The 25,066-nt window shown below is 36.7% G+C and overlaps 1 protein-coding gene and 1 pseudogene across 1 annotated transcript in view; both read left to right on the forward strand.

Moving 5' to 3' along the window:
• Positions 1-25,066, forward strand: part of ADAMTS6 (ADAM metallopeptidase with thrombospondin type 1 motif 6) — a 287,534-nt gene that overhangs the window by 66,147 nt on the left and 196,321 nt on the right. The gene's annotated exons all lie outside the window — the stretch shown is intronic.
• Positions 17,134-17,583, forward strand: LOC116632383 (annotated as a pseudogene).

The raw sequence follows: 25,066 nt of genomic DNA on the forward strand, positions 1-25,066 counted from the left end.
TTTTGATGTAGCCAAGGTTGGCTTTAAATGAATGACTATAAAATGATAGATACAGCAGGACATTTTGAAAATCAGGAAAATTTTTCCATTTTTAACAGGAAAAATAAAAGAAAAACATTGCCAATTAGAAATGTTGAAAAAATTTGGCAGGGAATATTTAGAGTACATTACTCACATCTTGAGATTCTAGGTAAGGTATAAAGAAATACGTAATATTTTAAATTTTCATGATGATCATGTCTTGGGTAGCTCAAAATTACCTGATAATTAAGATATTTAAACTTTTAAGCAATTGGAAAGTTTTTTTAAATTTTCAATCTCCAAGCAGTTTTATATATTTATTTGACAGAGGGAGAGAGCACAAGCAGTGGGAGTGGCAGGCAGAGGGAGAGGGAGAAGCGGGCTCCTCGCTGAGCAGGGAGTCCGATGCGGGGCTCGATCCCAGGACCCTGGGATCATGACCTGAGCCAAAGGCAGACACTTAACCAAATGAGCCACCCAGGTGCCCCATCAAGCAGTTTTATAATGTTGGCTTCTCTGGTGTGTTAGAACCTGCTAAGAGGGATCTTTAAATTCTAAGAATTAAGAGTACTCTAACTTTGCAAAGAAAAGGAGAACCTAGAGGCTTCTCAGTGAAATGGCTGATTTCAAGAGTAGGTTAGAGCCAGTGCTCAAAAAATTGATGATATCATGTAATGAGAACCCAAGAATCTGATTGAATGAGTTCATACTGGCAACCAGGGACCAACTGAGCACCAAAATAATTAAGTACAGTAATAAATTATAAATTACTGAAGAACTAGTAATTGATGAGTCTGTAAGTAATAAGGAAAGAAGCTCTTGCTTATAGTGGAAAGCTAAGGGCTGATTGGTAAATATAGGGGAAGTTGGAACATCATCATGATGAAGATTAAATCAGGCAAAGATCATGTGTTGATACTAAATCTAGGGGGAAATTTTGATGAGGAGAAGGATATTTGATTGACTTCAAGTGTCAGGCTACTTATCAAGTGGTAAGAGAGGAAAAAATCCCAGTAATTATGCAGCGGAGAAATCAGGTAACATGGGGTGCCTGGGTGGCTCAGTTGGTTAAGTGACTGCCTTTGGCTCAGGTCATGATCCCGGGGTCCTGGGATCGAGCCCCGCATCGGGCTCCCTGCTCAGCGGGAAGCCTGCTTCTCCCTTTCCCACTCCCCCTGCTTGTGTTCCCTCTCTCTCCCCCTGTGTGTCTCTCTCTCTCTCTCTCTGTTAATTAAATAAATAAATAAAATCTTTAAAAAAAAAAAGAAATCAGGTACCTAACAACTTGACTAGGTAATAAAAGTTTTACAGAATGAAAGGACAGATAGACCTAGTATGTCTCCAGATGTGATATTCTTGTCAAGAATACCTGACTTCATCCTAACCACGTCAGGTAAGTGCAAAATGAGGAATGTTTTATTGAGAGAAAGGAGGGATGACTGTGTCCTTTAAAAATGTCGATGTCATAAAAGATGAAGAAAGGCTGTGGAAATATTCACATTAAAAAATACTGAAGAGGCATGACAAGTAATTATACCTGACCCTAGGCTCTTTCCTGTACTAGAGGAGAAAAATATGTATCTTGTAAAGGACATTATTAGTTCACTTGACAAAATTAGAACATGGAGAGAGTAGATTAGATAAAAATATTATCTCCATCTGAATGTATGCAGTTGATACTCTCTTTGGTTATGCAAGAGACTATCCCTGAATGGATTTCTTAGGGACTACACACTGAAATTTTATTTGTAAAGGGCCATGATGTATGTAAGTTAGTGTCCAGCGATTCAGGAAAAAAAAAAAAATCTGTGTGTAGAGAGTACAGGTGCAAATAGGGTAAAATGTTAACAGTAGATGAATTTAGGTAAAAGGTATAAAAGAGTTCTTTGTGCTATTTTTGTATTAACTTTGTGTAAGTTTGAAAATTTCAAATAAGAATTTTTTTTTTATTTAAAGGGAACTGAAGACACCTTTAATTCTAACACTTGATACTAGAATTTTAAAAAACAGCAAAACCAAAACTTCCCCAGACATAATTTCAGTATTTAATAAACTAGTAGGAGATTGACTGCTTTGAAAAACTAGTAATTGATGAGTCCATAAAGTAATTGATGAGTCCTTATAAAGACATGAAGGAGATTTATGATGAAGGCATCAAAGTAAACAACATGATGTAATTATCTCTCATGTCTATGATTCCTTTTCTCTGCGATTTTGGCAACTGGTAGAACCACAGCTATGAGGAAAAGTTGTTGTAGTAAAGACAGAACAAAAGTAGCAATGAGTTTACTGACAATGTCCTAACTTATTGTTTCTATTTTTTAGGGATATTCAGGTGCCTAAATAAAAAGGACCCAAACTATTATCCTTAGTTTCAGAATATTTAGAATTAGAGAAGAAACAGCATACACATTTTCAATGACTTGTGTGATTATGAATTTTTACTGTTACTCATGAAAACAGTTGCCTGACCTCTGGTAGTACATTAACCATTCCATTCCTTTGTTTATGTCTTGCTTTGAAAGCTCCCTTTGCTTCTGTCCTGCAGCTCTGTAATTAGATTCATTAATCCTCTAAATCTACCCTAGTTTCCACCAACTTACTGAAGTCTCTGGCAGCCTGCTTTATCAATGCCTTCCTTATTTATTTTCTCCTCTTGTCTTTGACCCAGTGATAGCTCCTCTTATGAACTACTTAGTCAGGAGGAATTTTGACCAATTCAAACAGTTTAAAAATGTTTGACTATGGGAATAAAAGGCACAGCATAGGGAATATAGTCAATGATATTGTAATAGTGTTTTATGGTGATAGATGGTAGCTACACTTGTGGTGAGCATAACATAACGTATAGAGATGGTGAATCACTATGTTATATACCTGAAACTAATGTAACATTCATTGTGTGTCACCTATTCTCAAATTTTAAAATTCCAAAAAAAAAAAAGAATTATGAAAACAGAAAAAATAAAGAAATACGAATAAAAATGCTTGACTAAGCAAGTCACAACACCATGTGTTTTCTCTCCCTGGAATAGACCTGCTCTAAGATGAAACTTCTCATCTTTCTGTGGTTTTGTTTATATTAATATACTTGTATCAAAGTCTTTATGGAAAGGGACAGGTATAAGTAAATGAATAAAACTATTTTCAATGACTTCCTACTTCTACTTTCAGAATTGTTTGAGAGGGCTAGAATTCCTATGTAATCTATTAGACCCTAATTACTTCTGCTTCTAAGAAACTTTAGGATTCCAAGCTTTGGTACTTCTCTTGAACACCTTAAATCCTATTTCTTCACTACCAAAGGAATATATTTCTAGTGATAAAATTCCAAAAATGGGCATTAAAGGTGACTCTCTTTTCACTCGGATGACTCCACAGAAATGATTGCCGAATCTGCCAGTCTATCCCCATTGATTAACTTCTGCTGTATAAAGCATGAAAACTGAAAACAATCATTCCCATCAGACCTCCCCTTCCTCACCCCCAGACTATTACTATGGACTGGAAAAAACAAACAAACCTAGACAAATGCCAGATACCTATGTAATAATAAATGTGTACAGGGAAAGTGATAGGTACTAAATTTTACTAAGAGTTTTCTTAGGCTAAACTCTATGTATACAATATCTCAGTTTCAAAAAGAGAAATGTGTAGGCTCCTTTTAAAGAAAAAAATATTAGGGGCACCTCGGTGGCTCAGTTGGTTACGCGTCTGCCTTTGGCTCAGGTCATGATCTCAGGATCCTGGGATCAAGCCCTGTGTGGGGCTCCCTGCTCTGTGAGGGAAGAATGCTTCTCCCTCTTCTGCCCCCCCCACTCATGCTCTCTCTCTCTCTCTCTCTCAAACAAATAAATAAAATCTTAAAAAAAAATAAAGAAAAAATATTATCTCAGACCCTCCAATATTAAATTATTTTTATCATTATTTAAATATTTACAAATATAAAACAAAGTATAAGTTCCTTATGCTTATAGACCCAATGGAGTCATGAAGCCAAAATAAATTATAAATTTAATAACAAGAAAAGTACAAAACCAAAGAAAATTACATCACCATTACTAGGAAGGCAAAAAGCATTGTTGGAACTAAATTGCTTTTTCAAAGTGAATATGACAGGTTTCTCTGAGTTCAGCATGTCTGTACTACTCGGTGCTGACTTTTATCATTTTTCTCTATTCAAACTGCTAGAAACCTTTATTTTATACAGCTTTATGATCTCATTTGGCTTTGACTTGGCACAAAAACATATTTTATGTAAGTATTCTTCTGTTGGTTTCTCATTAGGCTATGACAATTAAAGTGGTATTATTTGGGGACAATATGATCCAGAACACGAATGCCAAAGTAGGCACTGACACTATACGGTACTAGTTTGTTTAAAGATGTTTATTCACTTTATATGTTTATTTTTTTTTTTTACCATACTTATGTTCCTCATTTTAAAAAAAGATTGTCATAAAAGTGACAATCTGAAACTAAAAAAAGTTGTCAGTAAACCTTTGACCAGGAGGGAGTTTGTGGACTCCTAAGATGAGAGACACTACATTATGAGATTTAATCCTTATAACAGCGTTAGTAGATTGATATTATTTTTACCATCTTACAGATAAGGAGGTTGAGGTTCAGAGAAATTAAATAAATTGCCACCAATCACACAGTAAGAAAGTGGATTGAGGTGAACTTTCAGTTGCAGCAGGTTACAGACGGATGCTAGTCAAACGGTAAGGGTTGTGTTGCATGTAACAGTCTTACACTTGTACAAATTCTGTTGTATATTTTTTTCTTTGTTCTCATACCTTAGCTGAGACAGGAGAATGCTATGTTATTTAAGTTCACTGTTGTTCCAATTCACTGAATAGTCTTCTGTATATGGTATCATATGGTAATCTACACTTGTTTTTTGTTTGTTTTTGTTTTTGTTTGTTCGGTTGGTTATTGACTAGAAGACTAACCAACAAATCTCACTGTGGAAACTTCCAGGGTAGTCCATGAATATAATCTATATGAGGTGTACATCAAATCAGTTGTTGATGCTCTCCTCCTTTACCACCTTCTGAGACCGTAAATGTCACCACTATAAAACTGCTGATGATTCTCTGCTTGGAGAGTAGGAAACTTATTCATGCAGTCCAGTGCCCTGTTCCATCATTCCAGCATCAGGTTGACTTGACCTAACCATAAATCTGAAGTTTGCAGTGATCATTCTGTTAACCTGTCGGATGTTTTAAACCCTTGATTTAAAATTTTCAAATACAAAAATAGAGTAGATGTACTCATTACCAACTTTAACCAGAAACCTTTTGAAAAAGAAAAAAAAGTAGGATATTTTCTATTTCAGGCACCATGTAATAATATATGCGTTGAAATTCAATCAGAAGAAAAACATCTAAAGATGTAGCTGAGAAACCATTGGTATGATTCTTTTCAGAGCACTCATGACACTGGTAGGATTATAGCTTAATTAGTAAATTACAGAGCTTGTATCTTTAAAATGTTCAAATATTAGGCTGGAGAAGTTCTAATAAAATGAACTAAAATCTGGTTGCCATAAACAGCTTCTCTTTCCTCTGGCCATGGAGTTCATCACTACCCTATAATTCTTTGTCTTTCCTCCATGTTCAGCCCAAACGAGTAATGGTAAATCGTAATGACCATATTTAACCTTACATTTGAGCATCTTATATGCTGAGATATTTCACATACTACATTATTTCTTTTGGTAATTTTAAAGTTTCTACAACCACTTTTTCTCAGGTGTTACAAAATTGGCTGTATTTGCCCCATTCATTGTAAAACGCTCAGTAATCTGATACAATATTATGACATAGCAAGTAGCAAGAACAAGCATCCTTGTGTCCTGGTGCTTTTATTATGAATCAGAATTAGTTTTGAGAAACTTTTGATATTCATAAAGAAAGGATGACTCTTAACATATAAATAATAATACAAGATATAGTAAAAAGGTAAACAACAGTAAATGTAATAATAAAATGATAATAAGAGTTAATTTTTGACTTAATAATACTATAAACCAGTTCTCTGCTAGGGACTTTATACATACTGACTCAATTAAACTTAATGGCATTTTTTAGTATACTGTAGTATACTGTTATTATCCTCACTGTTGAGAAAACTGAGGCATGGGGAGACTTACCCAAAGTTATCCAAGCAGAAGATGGCAGAGCTGAGATTCAAGCTTAGGTCTTTCTGACTTCAGCTTGAAGTCACTGCTGTTCCCAGTACTTATAGACACTGGGTCTGCATTCATAAATAATATATCCATGCAATCTATACTCCTCGAGCTTGAATTCTAAGAAGAAAGAAAAGACCAGCGATAAACAAGTAAACAAATATAAATTAACTAATTGTCATGCATTCTGTACAGGAAAGAACAAGATACAATGAAAGAGAACAATTGGGGCCATACTTAAGTGGTACAGAGAGGCTTCTCTAAGGAATGACATTGACGCAGACACTTGAACGATGAGAAGTCATTTGTGAAGGGCAAAGGGGAAGAATTATTCAGACCTAGCAATAGGCATGCCCTGAGGCAGGAGGGACACTGATAGATCTGAAGTGAGATGACATCAGTGTGGGGAGGAATTATAAAGGTATGAAATGAGGTTAGAGATGAATCAAGGATTAAGGCCCTTCTCTTAGAAGGGTGCAGTGCTTGAACAAGGAACCCAGTTTTTTAATTTTGTACTGGATCCTGCAAATTGTATAGTGAGTTCTAATTGTGAGTTATAGGAAGGAAACTTGATGTTATTATAAGTATAATGGGATGTCTTCAAAGTGTTTATGCAAGGATGCAATCTGAGGCTCAAATCAATACACAGAAATTAAAATTCAATGTGATAGTCATGACCCAAAATATAAATGTCCAGTTTCAAATGAGTACAGAGTTCAGCTTGTTCAGGAGAGTATGTGGCTCAAATCAGATATTCCATAGGAGCAATATTAAGACTTTTTTATATGGCCAAGACAGGTAACAACTAACAGTTTCCATAAGCATTTTTTAGAAGTCTTAATCAGTGGAGCCAAAGCTGCTTCTTGAGAAAAATCTTAACTCTGCCTGCAGAACTCCTGGCTTACAATCTGGGTGAAAGTATTGTTATGGCTCTATATAGTATTAGAAAATCCAAGAGTATGGATTTTCCCTTCAGTTAGAAACGTGGGGTATCTGTGCTCCTGGATCTTTCCAAAGACTCTAACCTTAAATGGTCTATGTACCAAAAGATAGAAAGTCTAGCTGACATAAGTGATTTGTAGGGGGTAAAGCCTGAGAGCTGCTAGTTATCTACTCTTCTTGGTATATGGAAGTGTGTTCTTAGGAGTGTGATATATTACCATATCTGAATCATGTTAGTCTGATTCATTGTAGACATTCAATAAATGTCATTTGATTCGAAAATAACCTTAGCTTCTCCCAGAACAGCCTTCATTTAGTGAGCCTTTATTCTGCATCTATAAAATTATTATCAAAGGTATCATCTGTTACCCGAATGAAGTTTCCTATAATAATTTTTTGAAAAAAACTTTTCATGATGAGGAATTTCTGTTAGAAAAAAATTATATCTTTCAAAGGATTCATATAATTTCTTTTATCAGCAACAAAAATGATAGAATCCTTTATAACCATTTTGCTTTGACTACTTGGAAGCTTACAAATTTAGTCTTTAATACAATAATATTTGCCTTTATAAACCTAATAGGGCTAGCTTATTTGCTTCTTTTTTTATTTGACCATTTAGAAATTTATGAAAAATGTTCCATCTCACTAGCAGTAAAGGGAATGCAAAAATAAATTAAAAAAATTTTTGCCCATCAAATTAACAAAATTTCAGAAGTATTGAGTCATATTTCCAATACATATTAAATGGTACTATAAAGTGATCATTATTAGATCTGTATATGCTGATATGGAATAATTGGCAGGATATATAGCTATAAAACAAAACAAAACACCAAGGTGCAGAACTTGTATAGTGTGGTCAGTTGTGTACTGGTAAAACAACTCTCTGATGAAAAAAAAAAGCTCTGATTCATAGCATTTTTAGATTTCCATGGGGTAAATACTCCTGCAATGGCTTATTTCAAGCTACCAACATGAAGTCACTGAGCGTGGAGTTGGGAAGAGAGGTATATTATTGGTTCTCATGAACCACTATGAGCTGATTTCCAGCACACTCCTGAATAGCATAGTACATATATTAGGAATTCAAAAAAGTGAATGTAAAAAATCCTCATGATCTTAAGTGAAAAGACAAGTGTTGTATGTATTATATATTTATTGCACACATGTAATAATTATATATAATTATGTATATAAACAGACTTATGGATAAATGCACTTGTGTGTGATCCCATTTTTATTTTAAAGATACATACATATAATTGTATGTGTATGGGGAGTAGTTTGAGGGAGAGAGAAGGAGGCAGGGAGAGGGCACTACTATTCATCTTGTTGGGAAATGAAAGTTTTATTCCACAAGAATTTAGAAAAGAAATAAAACTGGTTTGTTATTAGGTAAGCATAGTACAATATTTGCATATAGCTAACCTGCTGTAGACTACATAGTTGGGACAAAGTTTCACACAATTTAGATAGCAAAGAGGAGAAAAGAACAGTAATTTCTCTAATCACCTAGAGATGGTCTCTGTACATCTCATGAGAGCCCTGAGCTGATTCTGATAGTACATGTTTACATATCTAGAGGTTATCTGGCCTGCAACCATACATATATTTCACTGTTGTAAAAGTGGGGGTAAAGATGGGGTGCAGTCCCTAGAGATTTATCTGTATCCCAAAGGTTAGAATAAGGATTTAGATTCACTGTGTTTTCAAGGAAATACTCTACTGAATGGGGAGGAGAATATAGTAACTTTGCCCTTTATAAGTGGAGAAAATAATTTTTATTTACCCTTATACAGGTTGAAATGAGGACTAAAAGGGATATCTATAGTGATTATTTGGTGAATTGGTTTTATTTTTTAATTATTGCCTGTATTTTCTAAATATTCCTAATGAACATGTATATTTTATAATCAGGGAAAAATGTTATTAAAAAACAGATATTGGGGACTTGATTTTACAGTAAGATCATGTCACTATATTTTATTCTTTTGATTTTTTTTAGTTTCATTTTTTAATTTAAATTCCAATTAACATGCAGTGTAATATTAGTTTCAGGTGTAGAATTTAGTGATTCATCACTTACATACAACACCCAGTGCTCATCACAACAAGTGCCCTCCTTAATACCCATCACCTGTTTAACCCAACCTCTCACCCCCGCCTCCCTCCAGCAACCCTCAGTTTGTTCTCTGTAGTTAAGAGTCTGTTTTATGTTTTGCCTCTCTCTTCCCCCGACCATGTTCATTTGTTTTGTTCTTAAATTCCACATATGAGTGAAATCATATGGTATTTGTCTTTCTCTGACTGAGTTATTTCATTTAGTGTAATACTCTCTAGCTCCATGCACGTTATTGCAAATGGCAAGATTCCATTCTTTTTTATGGATGAGTAATATATTCCAGTGTGTGTGTGTGTGTGTGTGTGTGTGTGTACCACATCTTCTTTATCCATTCATCAGTCGATGGACATTTGGGCTCTTTCTATAATTTGGCTGTTGTTGATAATGCTGCCATAAATATCGGGGTGCATATATCCCTTTGAATCAGTATTTTTGTATCCTTTGGGTAAATACCTACTAGTGCAATTTTTGGATCATAGGGTAGTTCTATTTTTGACTTTTTGAGGAAACTCCATTCTATCTTCCAGAGTGGCTGCACCAGTTTGCATTCCCACCAACAGTGCGAGAGGGTTCCCCTTTCTCTGCGTCCTTGCCAACATATGTTGTTTCCTGTGTTGTTAATTTTAGCCATTTTGACAGGTCTGAGGTGATATCTCATTGTACTTTTGATTTGTATTTCCCTGATGATGAGTGATGTTGAACATCTTTTCATGTATCTGTTAGCCATCTGGATGTCTTTTTTGGAAAAGTATCTATTCGTGTCTTCTGCCCATTTCTTAACTGGCTTGTTTGTTTTTTGGGTGTTGAGTTTGATAAGTTCTTTGTAGATTTTGGATACTAGCCCTTTATCTGATATGTCATTTGCAAATATCTTCTCCCATTCTGAATGTTGCCTTTTAGTTTTGTTGATTGTTTCCTTCGCTGTGCAGAAGCTTTTTATTTTATTCTTTTGAGATTCCTTTTTAAAATCTCCAGTTGTTTTACTGTTAATCATTATATTTACAAGTTCATCACTATGTACTTTTTTCCTGTTCTGGAGAATAAATAAAGCAGGAAAATAACCTTGTTTTCAAAGAGCTTATAATATATAGCTTATATATAACAGATAATATAATAGATAAGCTTAACTTACATGGAATAGCAGTGAATGTTAGAAGCAAATGGTATATAACCAAGGGATACAGTGTATAGTATGGTGCTCTGATAGTTAAGAGGAATAAGAAATCAGAGTATTAATAATTTTAAGAGAGGTTGTTTGGAAGTTTAGGATTTGCTTTGAAGTTTGCTTTTTAAGTAAGTGAAAATCCCTTCAGATGAGTGTAATGTCATAAGCCTGGGTAAAGGGTGAGAATGAACCTGGACTTTTTTAAGGGGATTCACATACTGGGGAGAAGGAAAGAAAATTGTAAATATAGAATGGGCTGCTTAAATGGGGAGACCTTAGAAGTAGGGAGGCCAATTCAGAAATAGTTGGAACAAATCGGACTTGAGGGACTAAATTTAATTAGTGCCATCCTGAAAGAAAGATGATGATGATTCTGAATATAAGGAAAAGGTAGAGAAGAATGAGTTAAAGATTGTCCTAGAGGTCTGGAAGTATAATGATATCACAGAAGAATTTGTAGGAGAAATTAATGCATTTTATATTTGATACAATAATTCTACATCTAATTTGAAATGTCTGTTTGTCAGATGCTGTATGGGTTGGATTGAATCCCCCAAAGAAGTCCTAATCTCTAACACCTCTGAGTGTGACCATATTTGGAAATGGTGGCATTGCAAATGTAGTTAAGATGAGGTCATACTGGGGGCGCCTGGGTGGCTCAGTTGGTTAAGCTACTGCCTTCGGCTCAGGTCATGATCCTGGAGTCCCTGGATCGAGTCCCGCATCGGGCTCCCAGCTCAGCGAGGAGCCTGCTTCTCCCTCTAACCCTCCCCCTCTCATGTACTCTCTCATTCTTGCTCTCTAATAAATAAATAAATCTTTAAAAAAAAAAAAAGATGACGTCATACTGGAGTAACGTAGGCCCTTAATCCAATATGACTGGTGTCATTATAAGAGAAGAAGACACTGAGACAGGGACACACAGAGAGAAGGTGTCCATGTGATGATGGAATCTGATATTGGAGTGATGCTTGTACAAGCCAAGTACCCCCAAGGATTGCTAGCAAATAACAGGCTGGAAAATGTAGGGAAGGATTCTCCTCTACAGGTTTCATAGGAAGCATGGCCCTGCGAACACCTTAATTTCAAAGTTCTACCCTCCAGAAATGGGAGGCAATAAATTTCTGTTGTGTTAAGCTACCAAGTTTGTGGTACTTTGTTATGGCAGCCACAGGAAGCTAATAGAGATGCTGATACGGTTCTTTGATTTTTCTTTTTTCTTTTTTTTTTAAGATTTTATTTATTTTTGAGAGGGAGCATGAGCGAGGAAGAGTGGCAGAGGGAGAGAGAAAGCAGACTCCCTGCTGAGCAGGGAGACCGATGCGGGACTTGATCCCAGGGCCCTGGGGTCATGACCTGAGTCAAAGGCAGATGCTTAACCGACTGGGCCACCCAGGAGCCCTGATTTTTCTTTTTAACCATCCCCTTCCTTCAACTTTCTTCTTTGGAAAAATTTGCAAATACAAAATGTAAATCGGTATATGCAGTCAAAGGTGGAGAGAATAATTTGTTAAATTTTTTCTTATCTGTATTTATTAGTGTTTTTTATTCTCTATCATCATCATTCCAAAATGGTATTTTCATACAGGCCAAATAATCTCATTAGATTATGCAGTGTTAGCTCATTGGAGTGTGTGCTCTACATATGCTTTTGGGAATAGTTAAAGATAGTGATACATCTTTTCAGCTTATCCAGCAATCTAAAATTCCATTGCCTACCTTTTCAAGAATATCAGATGTCAGAATGAAGTGGCAACTCAGCCATGTGGACTAGGAAGAATACTGGGATCACAAAGGAAGCAAAGCAAGCATGGGTCACAGAGCACATGCTCAAGTGCCTTGAGGACCTGCTATAATAAAAGGAAATTTAAAAAGGGGGGGAGAGTAGTAAACGTTTGTCCCTGGAACTTTCTCCATAGAGGTCCTGTATAAGAACTTGTATTAATTCTTTTGTTTCCAATGGCAAATTCAGTATTTTAATTATTAAAATGACATCAAGGCCGTATCTCATTTTAGATGCTGTTCTCTTTCTCCTTAATCTGCTTTTCCGGCTTGGTTTCTGATATATTTATATATGTAAGTTTTTTGTGGGGAAATACTTCCTCTTTTTTTATTTTTAATTTTATTTATTTTTTTGGCCTTATAAGTTTGGGGGATCAATTAGACTACCAAATATTTGACATAATTTGGAAGTAAAACTATCTTAAGTGCATGTGAACATATGATTTTTGGCACTCTTACTGCCCAAGCCACAACTTTTTATTCTTTTTAAGTGAAATATAGACTTTGAGGCTCACTGACCTTTGAATACAAGTTCCTTTTCCCAGAAGAGTATACACTGTCCATTTGGTTCCCATGAAAAACTCCCTCGAACATATTGGTAAAGAGCAGTCCTCATTTCTCTAAAAAGTTAGTTCTTTTATCAACTGTGGAATCTGAGTGACTCTACACTTTTGCTGGTTCAGATGATTTCTAGAATTGCTATCCTGTAGCAGAATTAGTCACAGCAAAAGAAAATGTGCCAGTGTGGACAATTTTAGGCCAAAAAAGAGCCAGAGAGCTCAAATTTGTGTAGCTTGTTAATAATATACCTAATTTATAGTACTTAAGATCCTTATTCAATTACTAATTTGACTAAAATGCCCAAAGATTTTAATATTCAGTGTTAATAAGATATCATAAGGCTATTTGAGTGGATGCTTAAAATTTTTAATGTATTAGTTGTTTTCTATAAAATCTCAGTTGGCTGTAATTCCAGTTCACATTTGCCTTATTCAGATTCTAGTGTTTATTTTTTTAAAAAATGAAGCAAAAAAGTGATTAATGGCTTATCTGGTTAAGAACATAAGGAAGAATTTGCTTAGAAAAAACATTTTTCTTTCTGAATTTCTGTACTTCATAGATTGAACCATAGGAAATTATCATTTGTGTGGGTTAAAGAGACAATTTCCTATGGTTCAACTTATTACTTAGTTTAGAATAATAGAGTCCTCTATGTAAGACTATAACATACGGGCTATAAAATAACAGTTTATCCCATTTATACATTTTTTGGCATAATTAGAATGGGTTTTCAGATTTGAGAGGTAGCTTTTTTTTTCTCAAAGATTTTATTTTTAAGTAATCTCTATACCCATGTGGAGCTGGAACTCAGAAACCCTAGATCAAGAGTCGCATGTTCCACTGATTGAGCCAAACAGGTTCCCTGAAAGGTAGCATATTTTTAAAAAATTTCTTAAATTAATTAATTTTTTTAATTTAAAAATTTTTTAAAAGATTTTACTTATTTATTTGAGAATGAGAGTGAGCACAAACAGGGAGAGGGGCAGAGGGAGAGGGAGAAGCAGACTCCTGCCAAGCAGGGAGCCCAACGACGGCGGGGCTCCATCCCAGGACCCCAGGATCATGACCTGAGCAGAAGGCAGACGCTTAACTGAGTGAGCCAACCAGGTGCCCCTAATTTTTTACTTTTAACTAGGCTCGGCGTGGAGCCCAACATGGGGCTCAATCTCATGACCATGAGATCACGACCTGAGCTGAAACCAAGATTGGGATGCTTAACTGACTGCCCACCCAGGTGTCCCAAGATTATTTTTAAATCCAGTGCTTTAATTATCTTATAGTTTAAGGTCAATTCAGATTATGAAATGACTGTACCATAGCTGATAACAGTAGTATTCTGTATGTATAGAAGTCACCTTGGGGTGCCTGGCTAGCTCAGTCTGAGGAACATACAACTGTTGATCTTAGGGTCATGAGATCAAGCCCCGCATTGGATGTAGAGATTACGTAAATAAATAAACTTAAACAGAAGGGGTCACCTCTTACTCCTTAAGCAGATATTTGCTTAGTTATGGGAAACAAAGCAAAGATAGAAAATCAAAGTGTTATTAGCCTCATTATGAAATTAGACTATTAAAATAAATCAACATTCTGGAAATATGATATTAAATTAAATTAACTTTATTTGAACAGACACAAAACTGCTTTCTAAGGGGGGACTCTGGCTTTTCCTATAAGAACTTGTGCAGTTTGGGGCACTTGGGTGGCTCTGTCGGTTAAGCGTCTGCCTCTGGCTCAGTCATGATCCCAAGGTCCTGGGATTGAGCTTCTCCCTCTCCCTCTGCCCCTCCCACTGCTTGTGCTCTCTCTCAAGTGTTCTCTCTCTCTCTCAAGTAAATAAAATAAAAAATTACATAACCTTGCTAAACTCTGTTACTTAAAAAAAAAAGAACTTCTGCAGTTTATCACTGCATAAGTGGGTGGTTTTTCAACTAGATAAGACTACATCAGACTTCAATTTTCATATCAAAACATTGACTTTTCCTAGTATTTACAACATAGATTTTTGTTTTGTCTGCAACACAGGACACCTGCACAAATGACATTTCTTAGCAATGCCTCTCTTGGAGTTTTAGAGAGGGTTATCTGAAAGGATATGTTAACCATTCATCCTTCTAGGATAGCCGTTATCTTATATCTAATTAGATTACAGTCCCTGGAGACCAGGTGAACCTGGTTGTACCAATTTTACTGCAGTGTGGGGTATTAGGCATATGGGAGAAAAAAAGGGGTGCTTGGAAGGGGCACCTAGCTCCCTCCCCTGGAGGCACAAGGTGGCTGAGGGGGTGTTGGAGGCTTGGCGAATGGCTTTCTTGCTGGCCACTTGCAGAGTGAGTAGACCCCAAGGGTCTGGAAAAGGGGTAGGCCCCCACCCCTGTATCCTTGGGGTCCCTGCTGCCTTTCCCGGCCGGGCTAGGCTGTGGGCACGAATGTCGCTCTCTTTCTGCCTCCTTTCCACTGCCCTCTGGGGGTGTGGATTCAGGATTTGTTCCTAGTGTCCAAGACTTTGCTAAGAAACTTACAGGGGCTCATGCTTATCTACAAATCTTGATAGAACATTTAAAGCTTTTTGATGACAAATTTCAAAACTGCAAAGATGAACAGAGAAAGAATATCGAAACTCTCAAAGAAACAACAAATAGCATGGTAGAATCAATTAAACACTGCATTGTGTTGTTGCAGATTGCTAAAAGTACTATTAATTTTGTAGATGCAATATACCAATCTAGTCCCTTGGAACCTGTCATCAACACAATGCCTACCCAGAACCTGCTCAGTTGTGTAAGTCAGAGCCATGCCTGTCTTCCCTACCAGTTGGACCTGTATTAGCTATATTGGGACATCATCAGACTACAACACCAAATAGTACAGGCAGTGGGCACTTACCACCTAGTAGCAGTTTGACTTATCCAAGCCATGTCAACTCGTCTCCAAAGTAATACAGCTTTCAAAGACCCAGTTTATAGCTGTGTGTTTCCTTTCATTTTATTCCTAGCTCAATTTCCTTTCCTCCCTCCAACCTCTTCTTCCTTCCTTTCATATATTATTATACTAGGAGTTGGTGAAAATGATTCAGTCCCTGACCTCTCTTAACACAGTCTAATGCAGGGAGACATGCAAAGAAAACATTCCAAGTCCCTATGTAAAAACTTGATGATAAATTCTGTACATAATTTAACATTAGAAGAAGTTTGTTTCTCTTAGCACATAGACATGCTTACTGCTACTAAAAAATAAATATAGTGGAAAACTAAAAATAAATAACTTCTTTACTGGTTTAGGTCATTATTTTTCTTATGTAACAAGAAGTTTGGAGGTAGCCAGCCCAAGGGCAGGTATAGTGGCTCTGTATTTCCACTGTGCTATACTTAGCATGGTGCTCTCATTCCTCTTTCTTATTGCTTCAGACCCAATATGGCTGCTTCATTTGCAGGCATTACGTTTACTTTCCAGGCAGGAAGAAGAATAAAAGACCTCATTTTTGTTGGGCTTACTCCTGCTCCCTACAAAAAAGGGAAGTTTGCATGAGGAACTTCTTGCTGTGTCTCATTGTCTAGAATTTTATTACATGCCTCAGAGTATTTTAGTTTTCTAATCACTATAGTAGAGGAAGGCAAGTGTAAGAAGCATTGAAATGGGTATTCAGTGACACTGAAACAATAAATGATAAATCATTCAAGACTAATAAATTCTAGGCCAATTGCCTTGACCTTTGCATTCCAAAACCAGTTGTGTTTTGAATAACATCAGGATCCAAAAGAAATCCAGGGGAAGATATTTGCAAATGACATTTCTGATAAAGGGTTAGTATCCAAAATCTACAAAGAACTTATCAAACTCAACACCCAAAAAACAAATAATCCAGTTAAGAAATGGGCAGGAGACATGAATGGACACTTTTCCAAAAAAGACATCCATATGACTAACAGACACATGAAAAGATGCTCATCATCAAGGAAATAAAAATCAAAATTACAATGAGATACCATCTCATACTTGTCAAAATGGCTAAAATTAACAACACAGGAAACAACATATATTGGCAAGGATGCAGAGAAAGGGGAACCCTCTTGCATTGTTGGTGGGAATGCAAACTGGGGCAGCCACTCTGTAGAACAATATGGAGGTTCCTCAAAATAGAACTACCCTATGATCCAAAAATTGCACCAGTAGGTATTTACCCAAAGGATACAAAAATACACATTCTAAGGGGTACATACACCCTGATGTTTATAGCAGCATTATCAATAATAGCCAAACTATGGAGAGAGCCCAAATGTACATCGACTGATGAATGGTTAAAGAAGATATAGTATATATAGGCCTGCGCAGTGGCTCCTTGTCAGGTGGCAGCCATGGCGGGTCAAGAGGATCCAGTGCAGCGGGAGATTCACCAGGACTGGGCGAACTGGGCATACATTGAAGTCATCACTAGCAGCATCAAGAAAATCGCGGACTTTCTCAACTCGTTTGACATGTCTTGTCGTTCAAGACTTGCAACGCTAAATGAGAAATCGACACCTCAAACGGAGAATAGAGTACATTGAAACACGGGTGGCAAAAGGTGAGACCCTCACCTGGAACTACACCATGCTGCTGCTGGGAAGTTGCTTTACGGAATACAGGCCAACGTGGGAAAGGCCCAGCAGCCTCAGCTCCTTCCTCTCTTCTTAAGGAGCAACAGGGCTTATTCTTGTTTTTCTTTTTTCAAAAGTGTGGCCTTTGGGTTCTGCCATGTACATCGGTGTGTGATGTGGCATGTGGGAAGACGTCCAGGGGAGCTCTTGGAACCAACATCAGGCATTTTATCTTTTAAGTAACATTTTGTAGAACTGTTTGTCAGTGTATTTGAGGCTCTCCGAGCCAAACTCCTGGGACTCTTTGTCAAGGTCCTCCCCACCTCTCTTTCTCTCTCTCTCTCTGACTTTCCTTACAGCTCCCATTGCCTCTGCAATAAACAGTCTTTGTCTCCTTTCCACCTTTGGTGGGGGGTGGGAGGCAGTCCTGGCTGAGACACTTATGCCCTGGCAAGGTGGCCACCAGAAAATGTTGTTCCTAACCCACCAGTTTCTTGTCCTTTTTGGGAGGTCAAGGCCCCCACTTGACTTGAAGCGACATTTTCAGAATTTTCTTTTTGTCACTTGGGGTGTCTTTGCCTCTCATATTTCCCTAATAAACTCAACTAAAAAAAAAGAAAAAAGAAAATATAGTATATATACACAATTGAGTATTACTCAAACATCAAAAAAGTGAAATCTTGCCATCTGAAATGACATGGATGGAGCTAGAGTGTATTATGCTAAGTGAAATAAGTCAATCAGAGAAGGACAAATACCATATGATCTCACTCATATGTGGAATTTGAGAAAGGAAACAGATGAACATATGGGAAGGGGGAAAGGAAAAAAAGGAGAGAGGGAAACAAGTCATAGGAGACTCCAAATGATAGAGAACAACCTGAGGGTTGGTGGAAGAAGGTGGGTAGGGGATGGGCTAGGTGGGTGATGGGTGTTAAGGAGGGTACTTGTGATGAGCGCTGGGTGTTGTATGGAAGTGATGAGTCCCTGAATTCTACTCCAGAAACAACCAATGTTGCAGTGTATGTTAACTACCTAAAATTTAAATTAAAAAAAAAGAAGAAAAAACAGTTTATGTAAGAAAGTAAGAAGAAAGTACAGATCAAACAGAAAAACAAAAGAAATCCAGTTATTGGTGAAATGATAGGGTAAATAAGCAAAAGGAGTTTCTCTTTTTAAACATAGATAAATTGATTTCTGATAACCATATTTTCTATACAAAATGTGAAGTTAGAAGAAGGAAGCAAAGCAGACATACTCGGACCAACTCTAAAAAGTTAATGACTTTAAGTCTTTATTAAATATTTCCTTTCTGGGCACCTGGGTGGCTCAGTTGGTTGAGCATCTGACTCTTGGTTTCCACTGAGGTCATGATCTCAATGTCATTAGATTGAGCCCCATGTCGGGCTCCGAGCTCAGAGAGGAGTCTGTTTGAGAGTCTCTCTCCCTCTCCCTCTGCACCTCCCACTCGTGTGCACACACACTCTCTCTGCTGCTGAGATAAATAAATAAATCTTTTAAAAAATTTTCCTTTCAAAATAGCCCTCTAAACATTCTGAATTTCATGACCTTAATGAAAGTAGGTGTTCATCCTTTGGCTGTTTTTTAAAAATTTTTTAAATATTTATTTAAATTTTTAAGATTTATTTATTGAGAGAAAGAGAGAGTGTGCAAGCTGGGGGACCAGCAGAGGGAGAGAAAGAATCTCCAGCAGACTCCGCCTTAGCTAGGAGCCCTCCTTGGGGCTTGCTCTTACGACCCTGAGACCATGAGCAGAAACCAAGAGTGGACACTCAACGAACTGAGCCACCCAGCCTCAGTTTTTTTAAAATAGAAATTCTAAATTGAGAAAGAGAATTTTGTGCAGTAGCATATGATATAGTATGATCTTAAATAGAATTTTATGTGACTGGTTATATATTGAGTCTTGCTTGATTTAAATATGTAATCTTGTTTGATTTATCTACAATAGTTGCAGATTGGTAGGTTGGTGCCCCAGGAAGCAGGATTAATATGAAGGATGTTTGCTAATGAGAACTTGTGGAATTTATACCTATGGTGGGAGGTAACGAATCAGGATTGGGCCAAAGGAGAAATTGCAGTAGTCCCAACAATCGCCTCAGCCAATCCCATGGGCAGGCTATTCGAGCTGTTCCCGTTTATGGTAAGGAGGCTAGATCTTTTTTTTTTTTTTTTTTAAAGATTTTATTTATTTATTTGAGAGAGAGAATGAGATAGAGAAAGCATGAGAGGGGGGCGGGTCAGAGGGAGAAGCAGACTCCCTGCTGAGCAGGGAGCCCGATGTGGGACTCGATCCCGGGACTCCAGGATCATGACCTGAGCCGAAGGCAGTCGCTTAACCAACTGAGCCACCCAGGCGCCCAGGAGGCTAGATCTTTGTACTCCTTCATTCACCAGTCATTTGACGTCAGCTGTCCCCAGGAAGGGGGTATGATCTTGGGCAAATTGATCCATACAACAGAGTAATTCCCAGAGAGAACTGACAGCAATTGGGGAATAAATTTTTCAGACCTTTCCAGACCTTCAGTTCACTGTTGTGACTGTGAGAAAAATCAGATTTAACTTATAAATTTTAGTATCACCTTATAGTTTTTAGAAATATTACCTACAATAAGTGCAATATCTACTGATAAATGTTCTCATTTAAGGATCTGGAGTTGGACTGTTAAAGGTGACTTAATTCCAATTCAAGATAAAGTGTTGTTATTATCTGTCACCATATAACATTATTATTATTTTTATTTCCTATGCTGTACTTTTCATTCCTGTGATTTATTTATTTTATAACTGGACATTTGCACCTCTTAATTTCCTTCACCTCTTTCACCTGTCCTTGCAATCCTTTCTCCTCTGGCAGCCAACAGTTTTTTCTATTTCTGATCCCATCTCTCTTTGCTTTTGTTGTTGTTCATTTGTTTTTTAGATTCCACATATAAGTGAGTCATATGGTATTTATCCTTCTGTGTCTAACTTATTTCAGTTAATATAATACCCTGTAGGTCCATCCATGTTGTTGAAAATGGCAAGGTCCTATTCTTTTTTTATGACTAATATTCCACTGTGTGTATATATATATATATATATATATATATATATATATACCATATCTTCTTTATCCATTCATCTATCGATGGTTCCCATATCACGGTTATTGTAAATAATGTTTCAAAAAACATAGGGGTGCATATACCTTTTTAATTATTGTTTTTGTTTTGAGTAAATACCCAGTAGTGGAATTACTGGATCATATGACATGTCTATTTTTAATTTCTTGAGGAACCTCAGTACTGTTTTTCACAATCATTGCACCAATTTACATTCCTACCAGAGGTTCGTGAGGGTTACCTTTTCTCTACATCCTTACCAACACTTGTTATTTGTCTTTTTGATACTAGCCGTTCTGGTTGGTATGAGGTGGTATCTCACTGTGGTTTTGATTTGCATTTCCCTGTGATTGGTGGTGTCAAGCATCTTTTACAGGTCTGTTGGCCATCTGTATGTCCTCTTTGGAAAAAGGTCTATTCAGGTCCTCTGCCCATGTTTAAATCAGATTATTTGTTGTTGGGGTATTGAATTGTGTAAGTTCTTTATATATTTTGGATATTAACCTCTTATCGGATATTTCATTGGCAAATATCTTTTCCCATTCAGTAGGTTGCTTTTTTGTTTTGTCAATGGTTTCCTTTGCTGAGCAAAAGCTTTTCAGTTGGATGTAGTCCTAATAGTTTATTTTTGCTTTTGTTTCCCTTGCCTGAGGAGACATATCCATAAATATGTTGCTAAGGATGATGACCAAGAGATTACTGTCTATGTTTTCTTTCAGGAGTTTTATGGTCTCAGGTCTCACATTTAATTCTTGAATCTCTTTTGAGTTTATTTTTGTGTCTGGTGTAAGACAGTGGTCCAGTTTCATTTCTTTGCACAAAGCTGTTCAGTTTTCTCAACACCATTTATTGAAGAGACTTTCCTATTGCATATTCTTGCCTCCTTTGTCATAGGTTAATTGACCCTATAAACATGAGTTTATTTCTGGGTGCACTCTCCTGTTTTCATTGATCTTTGTGTCTATTTTGGTGCCAGTTCCATACTCTTTTAATTGCTTTAGCTTTGTTGTATATCTTGAAATCTGGGACTGTGATACCTCTAGCTTTGTTCTTCTTTTACAAAATTGCTTTAACTGGGGCGCCTGGGTGGCTCAGTCGGTTAAGCGTCTGCCTTCGGCTCAGGTCATGATCCCAGGGTCCTGGGATCGAGCCCCACATCGGGCTCCCTGCTCCGCGGGAAGCCTGCTTCTCCCTCTCCCACTTCCCCTGCTTGTGTTCCCTCTCTCGCTGTGTCTCTCTGTCAAATAAATAAATAAAAATCTTAAAAAAAAAAATTAAAAAAAAATTGCTTTAACTTGAAATTCAAGGTCTTTTGTGGTTCCATACAATCTAGTGTTATTTATTCTGGTTCTGTGAAAAATACTATTGGTATTTTGATAGGAATTACATTGAATCTGTAGATGGCTGTGGGTAGTATGGACATTTTAATGATATTATTTCAACCTATGAACATGAGGTATCTTTCCATTTGTTTGTTTCTTCAGTTTCTTTCATCATTGTCTTATTAAGGTTTTCAGAGTACAGGTCTTTCACCTCCTTGGTTAAATTTATTCCTAGGTGTTTTATTCTTCTTAGTGCAGTTGTAAATGGTATTATTTTCTTAATTTCTCTTTCTGCTACTTCATTATTACTATGTAGAAAAGCACCCAATTTCTGTGTATTTTTTATCCTGCAACTTTACTGAATTCATTTATTAGTACTAATGTCTCACTTCCATGATTATCTTTGTAATATTTTGAAGGACTCTGGTGTCACATATTGTTCTCCATTCCCTTGTCTTGGTTCATATATTAACTGGCCTCTAATTAATTAGTTAATTAATTAATCTCTACACCCAACGTGGGGCTTGAACTCATGACCCCAAGATCAAGAATTACATGTTCCTCTGACTGAGCCAGGCAGGTGCTCCATTAATTGGCCTATATTAAAAGAGTCTCCCCTTACCCTCACTTCTTTTTCTTGGAATGGAAGCTTAGAAAGAAGAGAATCTGTCTTGGTTGTTTTCCATGCCTTTTGGATAGACTTCTATAATTTATTTTCTTTCATTTTTTCCCCCTCAAAGTTATCAGAAACAACAGTATTTATAGAATAGAGCAGCTCTACTACTGGACATGGTAGCAGATCAGGGGGTGGGAGGTATCCTCTGGAGCTTGTACTGACTGCAAGAACAGCGGTTAGATGTATTGAATTTAGACTTTACTAATTTAACACTTAGAATAACCTGCATTTTAAAACTATGACCAATTTGTGAGAATATGGGGTCATTAAGAGAATAGGTTTAGGAGCATGGATTTTGATGGAAGTAGACTATAATGGACATACTAGTTATATAAGAGTCTCACACATCCTATATAGCATAGAGTCTCACACATCTTTCATAGCAGAGTTATAGTTTTTAGAGTGTAAGTCCACAAGGCCAAGAAAATCAGTAGTGGTTGAAGCATTTTACTCAGCTGACTGAGGTGTTATGACTAAATTCTTGTTCATATACTCTTGGTCTGGATCATTGGTAGATTTGGTAGAATTTTTATATTAAGTATTTTCTTCTCTCTTTCACTTTTTCTCCTTCCTTTTTGACTATTTTAAGACATAATCAGAATGAAAGGATAGAGATGTTACTTATATAAGGCCTGCCAAACATTTTACCATTACCATTAGTAAGTTAATTGTTGTAGGGTTCTTAGAATAATAATTCTCACTTCTACCTTTATGTAACACTAAATGTTTTGCATCCCTTTGTCTCTTAGGAGATTGCATTTACCAAGTTAGCTGTATTTTTTTCAGGTTAGTTTTAGAAGCAAGTTTATCTGAGATCTGATAAAATGATTGGGCTTAAACCTGGAACAAATGGATTTTTGTTTTTTAAGTTTAGTTGATCACTTTGTGCCAATGGCATCAAAAGTGATGTTTTGGGTTTTATTTGATGACTATAAAATTCAAAAACAGAACCAGAAATCTGCTAGCAATTGATTATATAGGAATGCTCATTCCCTGAAACTATAAATGTATTATATGAAATCTCTAAACTGCTAAAAAGTCTGTACCTAAGTGAAACAATTAGCAGGCAAAGACACTGTTGTGTATTATAATCTAACAACCTTTATTTTACCTTGTAGAAAGAAATTATATCACATGCTTCTCTAGTTCATATATGAGCTAATTTTTTAAAAGATTTTATTTATTTATTTGAGAGCGAGCACGAGCACAAGTGGGGAGGAGGGGCAGTGGGAGAGGGAGAGGCAGACCCCTCGCTGAGCAGGGAGCCTGATGTGGGGCTCCATCTTAGGATCCCAGTATCATGACCTGAGCTGAAGCCAGATGCTTAACCGACTGAGCCACCCAGGTGCCCCTGAGCAAATTTTATATTAAAAAAATCACCCATTTGAAAAAAGACACCCTAAATATGGTCCTTTAAACAAATGAACCCTTAGAAATTCTGTTCCAAATAATTTAACATTGCTGTGTTCAGTTAATATTGAGAAGACTTTTCCATTAAAGATTTACGTATTTGCAAAATAATGCTTACATACTGGGTTTCAGCTTATAGAGCACTTTGGCATATTTTCTGGTAATTATCATAATAATTCTATGAAATGGTTAAGACAATTATATTATTGTCCCTAACCTATAGACGAGTGATCTGAGGCATATTAAGTAAGATCTTCTCACTCCTGTGAGTGGTCTTTCTACTATATTATAGTATTTATCATGAGTGATCAGTTTTTTGATTTCAGTAGAAGTTAAGTAGAATTTTTCTCTGTCTTGGCCTTGAGCAAGCAAAATCCCTTTTTGAAAGGCAGGAATAGGTGTTGTAGGTTAGATATAAGAGTGCCGATCTTTATCAGGCTGGCAAGAACTATAAATTGGTAAGGTGATCTGATCTGGGCAGCATATCTACAATAAGTAGACTATATCATTAAATAAGTCCAGGTTTCATAAGCAGAACTTAACAAGAAAGCTTTACTGATGATGGCAATACCAGGGCTAAATTTCAGAACTCCAGGGAGCATACCCTCATTGTATTCTCTATGAATGTTATCCTTTGGAGTTGTGCAATATGGTGGTACTTTATGATATATTAAGAATACTAAAAGAGAGCAGTTATTCAGTGAAGAATCTCTGAAGACTGAGGCCTTTTATTCTGGCTAACTGTGATAATCAGTAAGTCATTTTCCCAGACAGAATCTTTTGGTCTTAAAAGGCTGAGGTCAACTCTCACAGCTGCAGTTTCTCCAGGGAAAAATTGTCCTTATACTTAGCCAAAAGGCTTTCACATCAATATTTGAAGAGAGAGAACCATATCCTACAGTCAAATGGAGGATATCTGTGCCCCTTAACAAACACAGAGAGGTTGGCTTCTTAGATGGTGAACTGTGTTTGGCAAGGTGACAGGAGTTCAGAACACCAGACTCCTTATCATATCTTTATGTGATTTTTGCACTTCAGTTTTTCTAAATTCAAAATAGACTGTAAAGGTAGCTCGCAGTTGGCTCTGAAAATTTCCAGTTATGGCTTAGATCAAGTTGAAATATCCTGGGATGATTTTTAAATGATTCATAGGTACAAGCTTTTCAC

The sequence above is a fragment of the Phoca vitulina genome, unplaced genomic scaffold, assembly GCF_004348235.1.
Source record: "Phoca vitulina isolate PV1807 unplaced genomic scaffold, GSC_HSeal_1.0 scaffold6, whole genome shotgun sequence".
NCBI lineage: Eukaryota > Metazoa > Chordata > Mammalia > Carnivora > Phocidae > Phoca > Phoca vitulina.